Here is a 19,869-nt window from a genome sequence, read left to right on the forward strand (position 1 = left end):
GCATTAAAACAAGTGTTTGTTTGTTGTAAAAAAAGTTGTAATAATGACAAAGAAAAATACAAATTTGTGGATCTTCTTACTTCCGGGTGTAACTGTCTGCCATCGTGGCTGGTGTATTCTGGGAAATTTTCGTACCCCTTGGTTTCGAGTGTGGTCCTGAAAAATCTTTATTCGACGGGCTATTCACCCCTTCCCCTTAGCCCTACGCCTTCAAGCTAAAGAGAATTGGGACACCCCTCCCCTTGACGTGGACGCGCAAAACGAGGGGAGGAAGGGGCAAGGGGAAGGGCTAAGGGGTGGAATTGGGATTGGGCCGATGTGTGGGAGCGTAATGCGCTCGGTCGCAGCAGCTAAAATATATACAGATGCGATGGGACCTCTGTGTAGTTTATTAGCGCGACCCGCGCGAGTGATGCATACTTTGCTGCAAGTGCAGCCATTGTGTCTCCAGGGTTTTGAGCTGCTGTGGCGCGTTCTCCCCCATCTAGCGTCTCATCCAACCAGACCTCTCCCAGAAGCTCCGCGAGTCTCCTGCAAATTTATACCGGCCCCGTGATCCCCTAAAATGAGTTATAATACTCGGAAATCATGGCGACGAGAGTAAACGAGCAAGACAACAGATCGCAAGAGGCACAGTAATGTTCTAAGCATTACATTACAATCTTCGGTTAAATGAACACAGCAGTAAAGATATCGCGAGTGCGAATCCCTCTATCTCCGAGTGATCTGCTGTCATTAGTTGGGGACCAGCTAAATATTTGAATGGTCCTGCATGTATTTAGGCCTTTTTACATATATGACAACTGTAAGTTCTGTTTTGACAAGATTGCAAGTTCACTAAAAGCTGGCTGGAACTATTAGATGAATAAAACTTTTTTTACATGAATATTTAACTATATAGATTTTTGTAATACACTCATTGCTATAAACAGTAGTTTATAGACCTCTTTCCTTTTAGTAAAGAAGTTTTAGATTCATAGGAGTGCATTTTAATTGCTATGCATCAAACGTACGCTCCAAACGTGTCCTTGGTTGAGTCATGTTGAATTCTTCTTTTGTCATTTGCAGTGTTTGCAAATTGCATTGTAATTTTTCATAACAATTTTTATATCTGTGTCATATTATTTTCTGTGGCGGTTCATTCTGCTGTGGTGACCCCTGATAACTAGGGGACCATGCCAGAGTAAAATTAGCGGATGAATTATTTTTTGTAAAGCTGCTTTCTGGCTGTGACACGTTCACCCCTGGGGCCTCATGTATCAACGTTCATGTATCAAGGTTTCACGCTCACGTTTGGATTGACTAACGATGAAATGAACGTGGGTATGTGCGCTGGTCTACGCCAACTTCATGCCTGGCGTACGTGCATTTCTTGTCTGTGTCTGTTTTGTTTCCATTGGCGACTCCTAGAGGCAGTTGTGTTAAATTGCACACCACAAAGTGCCTGAGCCGTGCAATGGCAGCTGTACGAGACGGGTTCATCCGCATGTCTAGCAGGTATATAAGGTTTCCATACCATGCAGTTGAGCAGCCAAACATTAAAGCACAATTTGCTGCGGTCGCCGGTTTGCCCGATGTAATCGGAGCGATCTACAGCACACACATTGCTATAAAGGCGACATATGAAGACGAATTTGCATACATGAATCCGAAACATTACCATTCAATAAATGTGCAAATAAAATATAGTGCACAGACTTATTAATGATTCCTACTTGTCTTCCTCGTGATGAAGAGTAGGCAAAATCGGATATGTAGCAGGGGAAAAAAGAAGAATGAGCTCATCAGACGGCGGATTCGGTTCATGCTCGAACGTGTCAAAACATGTTGCCATGCGTTTTTACGAGCTACGCCACTCACGCTGTTAAAGACACCACAACATTTTACACCTTTACATCGCACTATTTCTTTTTTTAATCCACTCAGTGCGATGTTCAGACCCCACTGTGTTAACCGCATCAGCTAAACTCTCCCACTCTATTTTTTCTTTCGTTATTAATTGCGGAGGACAAACTTGCAAATAACACAGTTTTGCTCCGGTTTCTCTCTTTTTGCTTGCTTTTGCCATTGCTTTTTCGTTGGGTTTTGCCAAAATAGAGTCATTAGCATATTGATACAGGGGAGGAGGCGGGGAAGGGGTTTTGCGCTCGTGCGCTCAGTTTCACGTTCATTCGGATGTACAAAGAGAATATGCGTGTGATTCGGCGTGCGCAGTGTTTCATACATCTGAATTTTTTTACTGCGTACGCACATTTACAGCTTGTTTCAACGCAATGTTTTAGTATGATTTCAGCGCAAGTGTTCGTACATGAGGCCCCTGGTTATTAGATGGTTATAAGAGACTTGTTTAAGGTATTATATGCAGCATCCTTTATTTTTTCTCTTTGGTAAGGCTAGATCTTCTCTTAAGGTTCATACTTAGAGGCAGATGTGCTCAATGCATTATCAAGCTTGAAGCATTAGACTCGGTGATCAGTATTAGCCGATCACCATGACAAGAAATCGGTACTCGATATCAGCTGCAAAAATCCTGATCGCAGCATCCCTAGCTTTGACCCAACTTGGCTTTCAGAGCAGCAATACTCCCCCTGGCTGCAAAAGGCTGCATCTTGGTAAGTCAGTATATACACTCTTAGGAAAAAGAAGTATACTTAAGTAAAGGTCAAGTATAAAAGTATGCTTTATTTAGTAAGTAATTAAGCCCGAGATACAATGCAGTGACAAAAGCTGCACATTTTGTGGATAAAAAATAAATAACAAATATAAAAATAAATGTTAATTTTTAGCTTGTACAATTGTACACACTGAAATAATTGTTGTTTTTTTACTTCTGTCGTTAAAAGAAACAAATTAGCACCATGACTCTTTGTGTCGGTGTCAGTCTGAACTGTTACGCCGCACCACGCCGAAACCCCCCCACCCCCCCAAAACTGTAAACCTGGGGAAAACACTGGCCGATAAAGTGAGGTTGCCAATCTCAGTCAGGCGGGCACACGTGTGGAATCATGACAGGGTAATAAACCAAGGTTGACCGAATGCCAGTGGACACGGTAGATGCTACTTGGAGTACGATGTAGCTGATGCCTCACTGCGGTTCGCAACCCGAGTTACAGGGCCAAGATATCTGACGTGTCCTCCAGCAGGGGTCAGTTATGTCAGACAGATGAACCCAATCTTTTGATTTGCAAAATGGACAACCTGTATCATTAATCACACAAACACAAGGCTATAAAAGTCTAAGATAAAGGCAGTGCTGGTAAAATCTACTATTTTGGGCCAACCAATCTAAGTAAAAACCATTAGTATGCTTAGTATCTGATTGCTTACAAAGCTTCTATCAGTTTATGAATCTTAATGATCAATAATAACCAGTTATTATTAAGTATGAATACTCAGAACCAGAGATGTATAAAGTACTACAGACGCAGACTAAAGTAAAAGTACAAGTGCTCTATCAAAAAAGTGACTTGAGTAGAAGTTGAAGTGCTCTTTAAGCACCATACTTAAGTGGAAGTATTAACACTTTTTGTACTGAAGTATTTAAACTACTTTATTGTACTCAAGTGGTTTATTTCAAAGTTTACTACTCAAGTACTGAAAGTAAAAGTACAAGTATTGTGGAATGTAGTTATTAAAGAAAGCAGTCAAAAGACATCATATTGTTCTGGTAATTTTAAATATCTTTTTTGGAAGCACGTGATTAAGCAGAACGAAAAGAAACACGGCTTACGGTACTGTTTTTCTCTCGCGCTTGAATCACAGATCTGACAGATTGTAACAGCTTTAACACACACCTTTCAGAGTTGTGTGTCACAAAAACACTCTGTAATCCACTCAAAACGCCATTGAAACCCATTTTCGGATCGCAAATTACCAATTGTAAACGCTGTCAGCGGAAGTTCTAAACATTCCACCGGAAGACGCTGGTCGCTATGGCGCCCTCCATGCAGCAGCCAAGACAAAGGTCTATAATTGTAACGAGTAGGGGTGTGGATCTACACTGGTCTCACGGTTGGGTTCGGTAACGATTATCATGCCATCCATTCGATTCAATTCCATATCTCGGTGCATTGACAATGCTTTCCATACATAATTAGATTTTTTTCTTCACAGCACAAGAATTTTTGTTTATTCAAATCTATAAATATATTTCTATATTAGCAGTAAGATATATGAATTGTACCCTTAAGTTGACCTGCTCAAAGAAAACACTCATTTCTGAAAAGTGTCAAACAAAACTCCAACACATGCACAGAAGACATCATGAGCATTTGTAGCTAATAAACTAATGTAAATATCATCCCGCTTCCCCGAGGTCTTACACCTCTGGGATTGGTTATTGTTTTCACCTGCTCAACAGAAAGGGCTGCGATCGGCTTTAGAAAAGAAAGCGCCGTTCACCGATGGCGGGAAGAACAGCTGCGGTTACAGTCTGTATGCGCATAATACGCGATTATCACAGGTAATCCGTAATAGACACAGTGGAGAATACATATTCCACAGGCACACTCGTGTCCTGATCCACAAGTATCGCTTTAACAGCCAAGAGGAGAGGAAAAGTTGCCTCACAAACAGGTCAGCGGGTCAAAGCGGACTCTGTAATTATTTATTTATTTAGAGAGAGAATTACAACTACCTCTTGTGAAGTAGATGAATAGTTTAGAAGTTTTAGGAAACTTGTTCCAGTAAAGCTTGTAGCAAGGCTCCATCGTTAAATTGACCTTTTCTGTGCGGCAGAACAAAAGACAATCCAACGTGGTTAAAGCGTGACTTATTGACTAGTCATATACATATATACATTACTAGGCTGACAGGGTCATCAGCTAGGGGAAATGTGCAGGCCAGACGTTGGTCCTTTTAAAAACCACTACGGGCCAGACACTGTGATGTTGAACTAGGGAGCCTATATGATAGTTGATTTCTACGTAATGGCCTCAAGGCTTTAGTCACGTGCAAGGCTGTGCAGGTTATCAATCAATTATTTAGATCACCTCGATGGTTCTCAGTAGTGTGGTCCCTGAGCAGGTCAAAGTAAAGAAAATAACAGAAGAAAATAAAATTATAATAATCAATAAAGAGAAAAAAGAAAAAGGGGCAGAGAGAGAGAGAGAGAGAGAGAGAGAGAATAGCAAAACCTATGCAGGGCTCGAAATTGCCACCATTTTGGTCGCATATGCGGCCGAAATGTTATCTATGCGACCTCAAAATATATTTGGGAGCATTTTTGCGAGTGCATAAAATTGTTGTGTGCGACCAGTTTTTACTGCAAAATGTTCACCACATGCGCCGATTTGGGAGACATTCACGCAGAATGCATCTTTGCTCTTGAAATGCGAAACGCAGCGCTCAGGAATGGTTTCAAAAAGTTGTCATGTCAACTTGCTGCAGTAAACAAAGCCAAGTCCGTCATGCTTGCCCCGCCTTCGCGCTCTTCTTATTGGCCCACTGCTCTAGCCCTGAAATATCAGCTGTCAATCACTCAGTCAATGCCTTCTGGCTTGGGATGACAGAGAGAGCTACTACCGCGAAAAACTGTAAAGCGCTGAAGATGAGAATGACGATAACACTGACAGATTTTGATTTAGAAACCATGGCATCTAAAGTTACAAATAATGACACTTGATCTTAGTAGTGATCATGTGCTGAATGTTAATCCACCATCTACATTTTTCGAAGAGTGAATAAAAGACTTCCGTATGAAAAGTCTGTGGGATGGAATTTTCAGGTAACTGTTTGCCACATTTAGCACAAGAGGTTCTGTTTAATCCTTCATATAATCGCTAGATGCTGTCCGCTGTGCAAGTGTCAGCTATATGTAAAATGTAACACCACGTACACCATCGCAAACGGGCTTGCGCCGAGAAAACTAATCGCTACTCATGAAGACCGGTATGGCTATTAACATGACGTTTGCATATAATAAGGTACAGTATATGACCAAAACATCAGTGCAATATCGGACACCATCCGTGAGAACAGCACAGTTATATCGTTAACAGATTCATTCATGTCAAGCAGTGCGTGCAGGGCCGGCGAGCGCTCCAAATATCCTTTGCTCACTCAGTTATGTTACAGAAATGTATTTTCTTGTGATAACGGGATTTCGTTGAGACATATTTTCCTTACGCTTGCTTGTATATTTTTTGCTTGTTAGTTTAATTACTGTTGATTTTAAAGGCAATAAATCTGTTTGTATAACACTTGTAGTAACGGTGCTTATAAGAGCGACTAAATTTTGGCTGATGCGCCGAAATTTTTAAAGTTAGGAGCCCCGGTGCTACTCAGCAAAAAGCTTAATTTCGAGCCCTGCTATAATTATGTCTACAACAGAGCGTTCTTTAGAGGGTCTATGGTCCTGTTGTGGTTCAGGTTCAGACTAGGCTTTACATGCTTCTTGAGCTTTGATGGTGAGTTAAAAGGCATCCAGACGAAAATCGCAATGATTAGCTATCTGGCTAGACTTTCCCCAACGCCTACTGCAGTTACTATCAGGTTACTTGCACACACTGCAACCAGATGCAAACTCTCAAACAGTATGGGCCTCTAGCACAATACGTAACACTCAATGAGATCACCGACCACCTGGCAGGACTCAAAATTGGGGTTCGCCTGAAGATTCCGGTGCCACTCTAGGCCTACAGTGTTTCCCCCACCATTATATTAGGGGGGCTCCCCGCCCCCCCCCTTGAAGTCAAGTTAACTGTATTTTATACATCGCACCAGATCACAACTTCTTTTAATAAACAAGCTAAATAGCCGTATGTAATATCTTATTTACACAACGACATGTGATTTCGGTCTCTACATCGTCGCTCGATTACAAATTTCTGCTCTCTGAATCACCCACAGTGGAGTTCTACACAGCCACTCTCAGCTGTATGGGAATGAGACTGCGCGCCACGTCTGACAGGACCCAAAGCGCACGTGCACTTCCGTATATTATGCATAAGCCACAGCAGCCAAAACTAAGGTAAATGATGGCCCAATCCCAATTCTATTTTTGTACCCTTCCCCCTTCCCACTGGCCTTTAAAAGACAGGGTGAAGGGGAAGGGCTTCAAAACGTACCCCTAAAGCTACGGTCACACTAGAGTTTGTGCGTGCGAAATTCTGTCGTGCGGAGCTGAGAAAAGGGGCGGGATTAAACAACATGATTAGACATTAAAAAAGCGAGCGATTGCTCCAGGTTTTAAATTTCTGTCCAAAGAGGGTCATGTTTTGATACTCGATTGGTCTCACGGAGTCAAGTGATGCGATTTCGCAGGTCAGAGTTCACCAAGCTTAAACTTTGCACCGCAGCAACCTGCGAAACTTGGCGCATGACCCTGCGTTTGCGGTCTGACGCATTCGCGTGCGTATGAGTGAAAGTCTATGGGAGGAAAAGCTTAGTGTGACCCCTTAGCTTAAGAATTGGGACAGCACTACAGCACCTGCTCTCGTCAACATATGTCATCGCGATCTCTTGCTTCATATGAGATTAGACGATTGCGACTGCTGTAGTTATTCCAGTCGAGTTATTTATTGGTATTTATCTTCAGGAAATCACTGAAGGCATATGTTATGTAACCATAACGGTCTAATGTGACAATAAGATCGTAGCACTGCGCATCTAACACAGTGGCCATATTCATCTATGTAAACACACCAAAAACAACATTAACATTAAAGCAGACACCGTAAAAAACCCATTTCCAGCCATTAGACTTATCTGGCAGGGTATTCGAGTGTCATCGAGTGACAGAATGCTGTGGGACTGCAATACAGGAGTCATGATTATGGACTATAGATTGCGAAATTAAGCGGTTTTTATGTTAGCGGGGTTTTTTTAAAGCGTGGCGGTAAAACACGTACGCCGTTATGAATGCATTAAAACAAGTGTTTGTTTGTTGTAAAAAAAGTTGTAATAATGACAAAGAAAAATACAAATTTGTGGATCTTCTTACTTTCGGGTGTAACTGTCTGCCATCGTGGCTGGTGTATTCTGGGAAATTTTCGTACCCCTTGGTTTCGAGTGTGGTCCTGAAAAATCTTTATTCGACGGGCTATTCACCCCTTCCCCTTAGCCCTACGCCTTCAAGCTAAAGAGAATTGGGACACCCCTCCCCTTGACGTGGACGCGCAAAACGAGGGGAGGAAGGGGCAAGGGGAAGGGCTAAGGGGTGGAATTGGGATTGGGCCGATGTGTGGGAGCGTAATGCGCTCGGTCGCAGCAGCTAAAATATATACAGATGCGATGGGACCTCTGTGTAGTTTATTAGCGCGACCCGCGCGAGTGATGCATACTTTGCTGCAAGTGCAGCCATTGTGTCTCCAGGGTTTTGAGCTGCTGTGGCGCGTTCTCCCCCATCTAGCGTCTCATCCAACCAGACCTCTCCCAGAAGCTCCGCGAGTCTCCTGCAAATTTATACCGGCCCCGTGATCCCCTAAAATGAGTTATAATACTCGGAAATCATGGCGACGAGAGTAAACGAGCAAGACAACAGATCGCGAGAGGCACAGTAATGTTCTAAGCATTACATTACAATCTTCGGTTAAATGAACACAGCAGTAAAGATATCGCGAGTGCGAATCCCTCTATCTCCGAGTGATCTGCTGTCATTAGTTGGGGACCAGCTAAATATTTGAATGGTCCTGCATGTATTTAGGCCTTTTTACATATATGACAACTGTAAGTTCTGTTTTGACAAGATTGCAAGTTCACTAAAAGCTGGCTGGAACTATTAGATGAATAAAACTTTTTTTACATGAATATTTAACTATAAAGATTTTTGTAATACACTAGATTTTTGTAATAAACAGTAGTTTATAGACCTCTTTCCTTTTAGTAAAGAAGTTTTAGATTCATAGGAGTGCATTTTAATTGCTATGCATCAAACGTACGCTCCAAACGTGTCCTTGGTTGAGTCATGTTGAATTCTTCTTTTGTCATTTGCAGTGTTTCCAAATTGCATTGTAATTTTTCATAACAATTTTTATATCTGTGTCATATTATTTTCTGTGGCGGTTCATTCTGCTGTGGTGACCCCTGATAACTAGGGGACTAAGCCAGAGTAAAATTAGCGGATGAATTATTTTTTGTAAAGCTGCTTTCTGGCTGTGACACGTTCACCCCTGGGGCCTCATGTATCAACGTTCATGTATCAAGGTTTCACGCTCACGTTTGGATTGACTAACGATGAAATGAACGTGGGTATGTGCGCTGGTCTACGCCAACTTCATGCCTGGCGTACGTGCATTTCTTGTCTGTGTCTGTTTTGTTTCCATTGGCGACTCCTAGAGGCAGTTGTGTTAAATTGCACACCACAAAGTGCCTGAGCCGTGCAATGGCAGCTGTACGAGACGGGTTCATCCGCATGTCTAGCAGGTATATAAGGTTTCCATACCATGCAGTTGAGCAGCCAAACATTAAAGCACAATTTGCTGCGGTCGCCGGTTTGCCCGATGTAATCGGAGCGATCTACAGCACACACATTGCTATAAAGGCGCCATATGAAGACGAATTTGCATACATGAATCCGAAACATTACCATTCAATAAATGTGCAAATAAAATATAGTGCACAGACTTATTAATGATTCCTACTTGTCTTCCTCGTGATGAAGAGTAGGCAAAATCGGATATGTAGCAGGGGAAAAAAGAAGAATGAGCTCATCAGACGGCGGATTCGGTTCATGCTCGAACGTGTCAAAACATGTTGCCATGCGTTTTTACGAGCTACGCCACTCACGCTGTTAAAGACACCACAACATTTTACACCTTTACATCGCACTATTTCTTTTTTAATCCACTCAGTGCGATGTTCAGACCCCACTGTGTTAACCGCATCAGCTAAACTCTCCCACTCTATTTTTTCTTTCGTTATTAATTGCGGAGGACAAACTTGCAAATAACACAGTTTTGCTCCGGTTTCTCTCTTTTTGCTTGCTTTTGCCATTGCTTTTTCGTTGGGTTTTGCCAAAATAGAGTCATTAGCATATTGATACGGGGGAGGAGGCGGGGAAGGGGTTTTGCGCTCGTGCGCTCAGTTTCACGTTCAATCGGATGTACAAAAGAGAATATGCGTGTGATTCGGCGTGCGCAGTGTTTCATACATCTGAATTTTTTTACTGCGTACGCACATTTACAGCTTGTTTCAACGCAATGTTTCAGTATGGTTTCAGCGCAAGTCTTCGTACATGAGGCCCCTGGTTATTAGATGGTTATAAGAGACTTGTTTAAGGTATTATATGCAGCATCCTTTATTTTTTCTCTTTGGTAAGGCTAGATCTTCTCTTAAGGTTCATACTTAGAGGCAGATGTGCTCAATGCATTATCAAGCTTGAAGCATTAGAATCGGTGATCAGTATTAGCCGATCACCATGACAAGAAATCGGTACCCGATATCAGCTGCAAAAATGCTGATCGCAGCATCCCTAGCTTTGACCCAACTTGGCTTTCAGAGCAGCAATACTCCCCCTGGCTGCAAAAGGCTGCATCTTGGTAAGTCAGTATATACACCCTTAGGAAAAAGAAGTATACTTAAGTAAAGGTCAAGTATAAAAGTATGCTTTATTTAGTAAGTAATTAAGCCCGAGATACACTGCAGTGACAAAAGCTGCACATTTTGTGGATAAAAAATAAATAACAAATATAAAAATAAATGTTAATTTTTAGCTTGTACAATTGTACACACTGAAATAATTGTTGTTTTTTTACTTCTGTCGTTAAAAGAAACAAATTAGCACCATGACTCTTTGTGTCGGTGTCAGTCTGAACTGTTACGCCGCACCACGCCGAAACCCCCCCACCCCCCCAAAACTGTAAACCTGGGGAAAACACTGGCCGATAAAGTGAGGTTGCCAATCTCAGTCAGGCGGGCACACGTGTGGAATCATGACAGGGTAATAAACCAAGGTTGACCGAATGCCAGTGGACACGGTAGATGCTACTTGGAGTACGATGTAGCTGATGCCTCACTGCGGTTCGCAACCCGAGTTACAGGGCCAAGATATCTGACGTGTCCTCCAGCAGGGGTCAGTTATGTCAGACAGATGAACCCAATCTTTTGATTTGCAAAATGGACAACCTGTATCATTAACCACACAAACACAAGGCTATAAAAGTCTAAGATAAAGGCAGTGCTGGTAAATTCTACTATTTTGGGCCAACCAATCTAAGTAAAAACCATTAGTATGCTTAGTATCTGGTTGCTTACAAAGCTTCTATCAGTTTATGAATCTTAATGATCAATAATAACCAGTTATTATTAAGTATGAATACTCAGAACCAGAGATGTATAAAGTACTACAGACGCAGACTAAAGTAAAAGTACAAGTGCTCTATCAAAAAAGTGACTTGAGTAGAAGTTGAAGTGCTCTTTAAGCACCATACTTAAGTGGAAGTATTAACACTTTTTGTACTTAAGTATTTAAACTACTTTATTGTACTCAAGTGGTTTATTTCAAAGTTTACTACTCAAGTACTGAAAGTAAAAGTACAAGTAATGTGGAATGTAGTTATTAAAGAAAGCAGTCAAAAGACATCATATTGTTCTGGTAATTTTAAATATCTTTTTTGGAAGCACGTGATTAAGCAGAACGAAAAGAAACACGGCTTACGGTACTGTTTTTCTCTCGCGCTTGAATCACAGATCTGACAGATTGTAACAGCTTTAACACACACCTTTCAGAGTTGTGTGTCACAAAAACACTCTGTAATCCACTCAAAACGCCATTGAAACCCATTTTCGGATCGCAAATTACCAGTAGTAAACGCTGTCAGCGGAAGTTCTAAACATTCCACCGGAAGACGCTGGTCGCTATGGCGCCCTCCATGCAGCAGCCAAGACAAAGGTCTATAATTGTAACGAGTAGGGGTGTGGATCTACACTGGTCTCTGGGTTTGGTTCGGTAACGATTATCATGCCATCCATTCAATTCAATTCCATATCTCGGTGCATTGACAATGCTTTCCATATATAATTTGATTTTTTTCTTCACAGCACAAGAATTTTTGTTTATTCAAATCTATAAATATATTTCTATATTAGCAGTAAGATATATGAATTGTAGCCTTAAGTTGACCTGCTCAAAGAAAACACTCATTTCTGAAAAGTGTCAAACAAAACTCCAACACATGCACAGAAGACATCATGAGCATTTGTAGCTAATAAACTAATGTAAATATCATCCCGCTTCCCCGAGGTCTTACACCTCTGGGATTGGTTATTGTTTTCACCTGCTCAACAGAAAGGGCTGCGATCGGCTTTAGAAAAGAAAGCGCCGTTCACCGATGGCGGGAAGAACAGCTGCGGTTACAGTCTGTATGCGCATAATACGCGATTATCACAGGTAATCCGTAATAGACACAGTGGAGAATACATATTCCACAGGCACACTCGTGTCTTGATCCACAAGTATCGCTTTTAACAGCCAAGAGGAGAGGAAAAGTTGCCTCACAAACAGGTCAGCGGGTCAAAGCGGACTCTGTAATTATTTATTTATTTAGAAAGAGAATTACAACTACCTCTTGTGAAGTAGATGAATAGTTTAGAAGTTTTAGGAAACTTGTTCAAGTAAAGCTTGTAGCAAGGCTCCATCGTTAAATTGACCTTTTCTGTGGAGCAAAACAAAGACAATCCAATGTGGTTATACCGTGATTAATAGAACAAAACACAACAACAAAAGGCAGAAAAGAAAGCAAGGAAATAAAGAGTTTATATAAAAGAAGGGCAGCTCTCGCTCAATAGCACCCAATTATTATGAACCACCAAGATTAAAAAAACACCATTTTTAAAGGGGCACAGTTTTAACGCACGACTCAATACATTTTTTTGTCTCTCATTGTGCAGGTTAGGACTAGAGATGCTCAAAGTAATCGATTAACCGTTAACCTAAAGGGTGCGTTTGTAACGATTAAAAAAATGAAAAAACGACTAATGGTATCAGTTAAACGATTAAAAAAATATTTAATGTATATTTTATATTTTTTTAGAGTTTGACTGCATAAGTGGGTGATAGAATGCGCTTTTTTGTGTTAAGAGGGGCATCTTTAGCCATTTTTTCACTATATTGCTGAATCGTTCTTTAAGCAGAATTGTTCCATTCCGTGCCAAACCGGAAACATTAAACAAACCGCATCAGTAGTTGCCTTGATAACGCAATGTAAACAGCTCGCTTTGTTTAATTAAATTTAAATAATAGCCGAAACTAGTTTTTTTCATGTTCATAAAAGCGAAAGCAACCATGTGACTAGCACTTTTACGCCTGTTTCACACCGCAAGCGTCAGCGGCGCGTGAGCAGAGCGTGAGCAGCGCGTATGTCGAGCAGTAGCAGCACGCAGGCGTTTGCCTTTCACACCAGCTGCGTCTGCAGCGCGCAGTTCTTCGGCAGCTGCTGCTGAGAGCAACCTATCTCTGTCTATTCTATCTAGTTACCCATGTCTCTCTATATACAAATACACTTTTTAAACTTTTCATCTGCACCAAGGCCCCACCTATGCTGTTTCGTTAACTTGCAAATATTTATTTTACAAATTTTATAGATCAAATAGTACTGTATGCTTCTCAAGCTAACTTATATGAGAAGTGTCTACAGTCAGAAGACAATCACCTGTGATATCATGTCATTTGTTTTTTGATTATCAGGTTGCTGTAGACCTAGTTATAATCATATTTATACAATATAGTTATAATGATATTTATACATGATCAAACTAGTGTTAATTTCTCCGCTTCAGTGATGTCCAGCGGCAGAATAACAGCTCGTTAATTCATGCTCGTGCAGATGATGAGACGGACAAAAGTAATTAATGCATGCCATTCTTTTACTTATTTTCGTGTTGTCAGATTCAGAGTGCAATTTGTGCAAACAGCTCCCGGTAGGAATAACTCGAGTGAACATAAAACAAAGCCGATTAAAACTTTCTTCCTCTGCTCCGCTGCACAGAACACAGCGAGCTCACATCATCCAGCATGCGTGTCGAACTACACTACCCACAATACACTTCGCTATGGACTACAATTCCCGTAAATATTATATTTCCCCTCTCCTACAACACTAGTGTGCAACTGATACTAAAATTGTTTTACATTTGGTTTTGTAGTTCGGACCTAAATAAATGTTTGTTGCCGTTTTAAATCGTTTTAAGTTCATTTAAATGACTATATATAAACCATTTGACATTATTAACGCATTTATTGGGTAAAATTGCTACTTTTTACTGTCATTCAATGTGTTTTGGTCGTTGTCAATGCACTGTCACTTTAATTGAGCGTGAGCAGCGCGTCAAAAATAGACCCAGCGCCGAAACTATCGCTGCACTGCTGCTTCGGCGACGCTCACGCCTCGCTCTGACGCGCTGCTGCTGCGTGCGGTATGAAAGCTCTAATCTGTTAACATGGACGCCGAAAACACACGCGCTGCTCACGCTCTGCTCACGCGCCGCTGACGCTTGCGGTGTGAAACAGGCGTTATGCAGCTCTATATGCTAAATATAGGTAGGCTACTTGTCAGCAGCCTTATTTGTTTAGAGGAAATGTTGCTGGGCTTTGGAAAAATTTTATTTAAAGGGAAAATTACCAAAATGTAAAACAATAATTGAAAATGATTGGAGGGGAAATAAATAATACATTTAAAATCTCTGCACATAACAGAAAATTAAATAATGATAAGGCAACAAAATTATTGCATTTAAAGTGGGAGAAATATATTTTTGGACAGGCCTTGTCAAAAGTGAGAGGGAACTTTCTCTAATAAAAAAATATAGCTCTTAAATTATTTTATTTTTAACAACCAATTAAATTACACAGCGGTTTTATATTAATAGTTGATAATGATATAAAATATACTACATTTTGATGGTAAACCCTTTAAGTATTGGCTGCTATTTGTTTCAGGATTCAAAAATTAAATAAAGATTGCAGCAAGTCAAAAAAAATGAGTATGAAACAACACATTTATAACAACACAGAACCCTCCTTCGTAGTCTTGCTGGTATCAAATGAAGAAGCCGTTTGGGCTTTGAATTAAAATGTGCAGTTATTTCCTCGTTGTTCAAAGAGTCTGCAAGTTTATGTATTCCATGGATATAGCGTTGTTGTTATGGAATTTGGACATTGATGATGTTAAGTGTGTTTTTATTCGCTTTACTCGATGCACAGCAGGAAAAAAAGTCTTTCAGCGGTGCATGTAGTCGCTGGTTAAGTTCTCTCCCGAATCTCTCCGAGTTTTGTGCTATCAAATAGAGCGCTGCATGGCATGCAATAAACACTCAGTCAGGCGAATGAAAGGTCCCATTGCCTAGGATTTCAATCAAAATAATCAAACTCTAGCCATGAATATAAGATTATAGATGAAGCGGTAGTAATTATATCATACATGTTTAATTGTATTTAAGACAACAAAATAATTTTAATAAATAAAAGATCCTCGTAAAAATGGGATAAGTTATTTACTTCTCTGCCAGAGACTGCTCTATGGTTTTAAAACCCTTTTGAAACTGTATCATTTAGACCTGGATCATTTTTTATATTAAATGTAGTGTTCTTTACTTGTAGATGTCTGATGACTAGCGCGCTTCAGCTGAACCAGCTGTGGTAGCTTGGCAACAGAGATGTGACGTCAACACACAGAATCTGTCGGCACAGTTTAGCACGGTTGTCTAACCGTGCTGAGAATTCCGGGCAAAGAAAAGTTTGTAATCGTGCCGCGCCGTTCCAGGCTCAGTGGAGAAACAACCGTAACCGTACCGAAGTGTTCTTAAAACGGTTCGGCACGATAGTGGAAAAGCATTTTTTAAAATGGTTTACTAAAAGCCAGAAGTGTTTTGCATGCGGTTCGTCCCAGAGCTGCAGTATTTGTCTTGTCAAGAAATCTACAGAGAACTTTTAAAGAGCATGGTTTCCAAATTAAATCTAATAAATGTTGGAGGCATACATGCTGGATAAACGCACTAAATCGCATTTCAGTTGCATTCATTTGAGAGCGCACAAGAGGATCTGCACTTGAGCAGCGTATATTTGAGGGGGCTTCTTTTTTCCTTGTCAACAATAAAAGTGTTTTTGGAACGGAAAAGCTTGTTTGCAGTGATTGGCCCCTTAATGTGCAACACATACTTGTTAACTTGCGGGACGGTAATGTGTAACCACATGTGCCTACAGACTTATTTGCCAAAGAAGCAAAATGGAAGAAGAATATTGCTTTACAGACGAGTTGATGCTAAACCAGCGCTGATGCTGATAGCCTCCTGGATCTGCGTAATAAGCAGAAAAAATAGGCTTTAGCTTTCATTTTACAGCATATAAAGCATGTATGCAAATTAATGCAATATTATATTTAAACAACAAAACAAAAAGTTACATATGCCCGCGTTGTCAATGTCTTTTCATTACGCAGCATGCGCACTTGAACTGCGATTGAGAGAGGAAACCATATATCAAGACATAATCTTGAAATAATGATTTCTATTAAAAATGTTAAAAGGTTTTGTGATGTAATATTTAAAGTGGGGCATTAAATAAATGCATATTTTCCGTGGAGCCAGCGATTAGAGGAAGTCTGCTATTCTTATTTGACGGAAGAAAAAAAAAATTTGATTGGGGAAAAAAAACAGCCTATGCCGGTTCTTAAAAAGGATTTTTTCAGTCAGTGTTTTCGTTTTTTAATCTAAATCCTTTAAGTGAAAAATAGTTTCACTCAAATTATTGCCACGGTTGTCGGTTAGCAAAATTAACCGAGAAGAGCATCCCTATTTGCGACGCAGATCAGATGTTACTCAAGATGCAAACTTTAAACTGAGTTTAATTTAGTCAGAAAATAAGAAATGTAGACTCATGCAAGTTGCGTGGGTACAGAAACGCGGTCTGCCCTGTCAAGGGGCACTTCTGCGTAGACCTTCCTGCCAGGACCTTTCTGCCCCGATTTTGGGGCGTATATGGGTTTTAACTATGGGTCAAGTCACACCCGTTTTTTTACTGACTGACCAGTGGGTTCATAGCAAAGTTTTGGACTGCTGATATGCATAATGAGGGGCCTACCTAAACATACGAATGGACTTTAACTCAGACCATTAAATAATTTAGTCCATATAAGTTATTACCATGCACTATGTATCATGTGTTGTGAAATAGCAGGAAAAAAATAGCGGTACTAATTTTAGGAGGATTTTAAGAAAAAAATCAACATGATTCACACATTCTTACTCTATCTGATGCTTCAAAAAGATTAAAAACACAAGGCGTATGAGTTATATGAGGGAGTATACAAATTCCAAAAGTTAGGTGTACTTCAGAAAGGGAATTTTGGGTTCTAAATGTCCATTTTAATATTGGAGAATGTCTTTGTGTAGGCAGAAAAGGTAAGAGGGTTTTTCTTCCTTTTTTTTTTCTTATCTGTCGTGTTTCTTTGAGGCCTGAAAAGAGAGGGCTAAAGCAATCTGCTAAGCGTCCTGTTAGAGTAAAGGTGTCACAGAGTAACAGACTTGCTGGCAACAGGAGTCATAAACTCACGTAGAAAGGGGCCCAGACTCCTTTTTGGGATCAATATGGAATTTCACCTCCGGACTGTACATTTAACTGTTGAGCTTTAAATAAAAGTGGGGAGATTTAAACTGCCTGATGAGCTTCAAACGCAGTGAGGAGCCTGATGAGCTTTAGATGCAGTGCAGAACCTCATGAGCTTCAAACAAAAAGCTGGGCCTGAGGAGCTTCTAATGTGGTATGGAGCCTCATGAGCTTCAAATAAAGTGCAGAGCCTGATGAGCTTTAAATAAAAAGCTGAGCCTGATGAGCTTCAAATGCAGTATGGAGCCTCATGAGCTTCAAATAAAGTGAAGAGCCTGATGAGCTACAAAAAAAAAAAAAAAGCTGAGCCTGATGAGCTTCAAATAAAGTGTGAAGCCTGATAAGCTTTAACCCTCTAGGGTCGAAGACCGTGTATACGCATTTTGACCAGTGGTGTCGTCAAACTGCTGAAATGAACTTAAATTACACTTTCAGTTTTGATTGTACATATAAGATCAATACATCAATCTAATCTGTTATGTGTCTACTTTTTGTTGTGTACACTCACAACAACAAACGTGTGTGCTTTTGCAAAATAAGGAAAACAGTGTAGGCATTCTGTCTTTTCTCTCTCCGTGAACTGCTTTTAGAAACGCGTCAGTAAAATGCGCTGAAACTCCTCGAATACAAAACGCACACAGAGGAGACATGTATTTCTAGAAAGCTTAAAGTGTCCACTTTTAAACGCAGCTATGCATGTTGAAAACAAACATTGCTTGATAAAGTAATCAGTATGAAATCAACGCTATGTCTAGTTTCTCAGTCTGATCTCATTAGTTTTAAAGCGACAACGCCCAAGAGGCATTCCTATTACAAGCGTCTGAAGACGCGTGCAGTCTGTAGTCAGAAAAACACGTCACTAAAATGAAAGGAAACTCGGCAAATATTTAACGAAGACGATGATTTGTGATATCTATATAAAGCTTGATATGTCTACTTTTGCATTAACCAATTCAAGTCGAAAACAAATGATCTCTTTTTTATGTAATCCGTATAAAAGTAAGGACTGGTACGAATTCTCCTATATCACCTCATTAGAGCAGCATGGTCCCGCCTCTCAGTAAGCACGCTTTTTATGTAAATCCAGATGTGAAAACAACTGAGGTAAAGGACCAGGGGCAAAGAGAGCTAAAGTAGACAAGAAGTGCTCATAGTTTGGTCAGTAATGCGAGTAATGCTGGTCTGTGTCATGCCGACAAACTGTTAGATGAAGATGTAGCCTTCAAGTTCAACGTCACAAAAATGTATAAAAATTCTACAAAAGTGGACAAGGATCAAATAATCCTGCGCTGTGAGTCTCCGCTGATGTCAAGAAGAAGGCCAGGGGTTACAGTGAAATACTTTTTCCTGCGCCCCTCCTCATCCCAACATACCTGTCTGCAAGGCTACATTTCTAAGTGTCCTTTGTAAGTTTATTCTTTAAATAATTACTGTGAATACCGAATGAGAGGATGATAACTTGCGCCAAAAGCTGCTGTGATGAGCGCTACTGTTTAAAAGATTTCATTATCGCACATGGTGTGTTTTTTACCTGCTTTCTTTTGCTCACTGTAATTTTTGTTAATATGGATTAATTATCATTCTTTAAAATAACATTGCTCTAACATGAGATTGCCAAAACTAACTCAGAATAGTATTATTATAATTCAAACTTTGTATATACTATTCCATATATTATGATGTATTGTTTTTTTAACCAATTTAAGATGTTTGACAATGTTAAGATAATATGTTGCATTTTAGCATGTTTTTTTTACTTATTTATAAACTATTTATAGACATAAAGTTAAATAAAAATATCCTGGGTTTGAAGAATATTGTGTTCATTATGCAGGTCTTTGTCTTCAGGTGTGACTCGCTGCATAGTAATGATAGTTCACGCCTTCCCGCATAAACCAATTTTACTCAAAAAGTGACTTAGAATTTTTAATTCATTATATTGTTTTCTGTGAGCAAGCGAACAAGATGATTCTCACATCATTTTGAAGCAAAAACACTAGACTACCAGATCCAGTTCTCAAAAGTCTTGTGCACAAATGTTCTCTGTGTGTTTCACGGCCTTGTTTCAGTAACTTCAAAATTTGAGTTTTTTTACTAACCATGCATATACGTTCCTTTCAAAGACACAAACACATACAAACAGGCTGCTTAGGTGTTATTGTAGCCCAACTTGTGCTGTTTACAGTGTTGTCACACTTTAGCCATTAATATGTTTTTAAGATACTGAAAACAACACAATTGTCAGTGCATGTCAAAACTTTTTCCAGAGCCCCAAAACACCCTCAGACCCCAGAGGGTTAAATGCAGTAAAGAGGCTGATGAGCTTGAAA

At 40.1% G+C, this 19,869-nt stretch overlaps 1 long non-coding RNA gene across 6 annotated transcripts in view; it reads right to left on the reverse strand.

The window, feature by feature from the left end:
• LOC147846036 (uncharacterized) overlaps window positions 1-19,869 on the reverse strand; it is a 249,001-nt gene that overhangs the window by 185,011 nt on the left and 44,121 nt on the right. The window lies entirely within an intron of this gene.

The sequence above is a fragment of the Danio rerio genome, chromosome 3 (genome assembly GCF_052040795.2).
Source record: "Danio rerio strain M-AB ecotype USA chromosome 3, GRCz13ab, whole genome shotgun sequence".
Taxonomy (NCBI): Eukaryota; Metazoa; Chordata; class Actinopteri; order Cypriniformes; family Danionidae; genus Danio; species Danio rerio.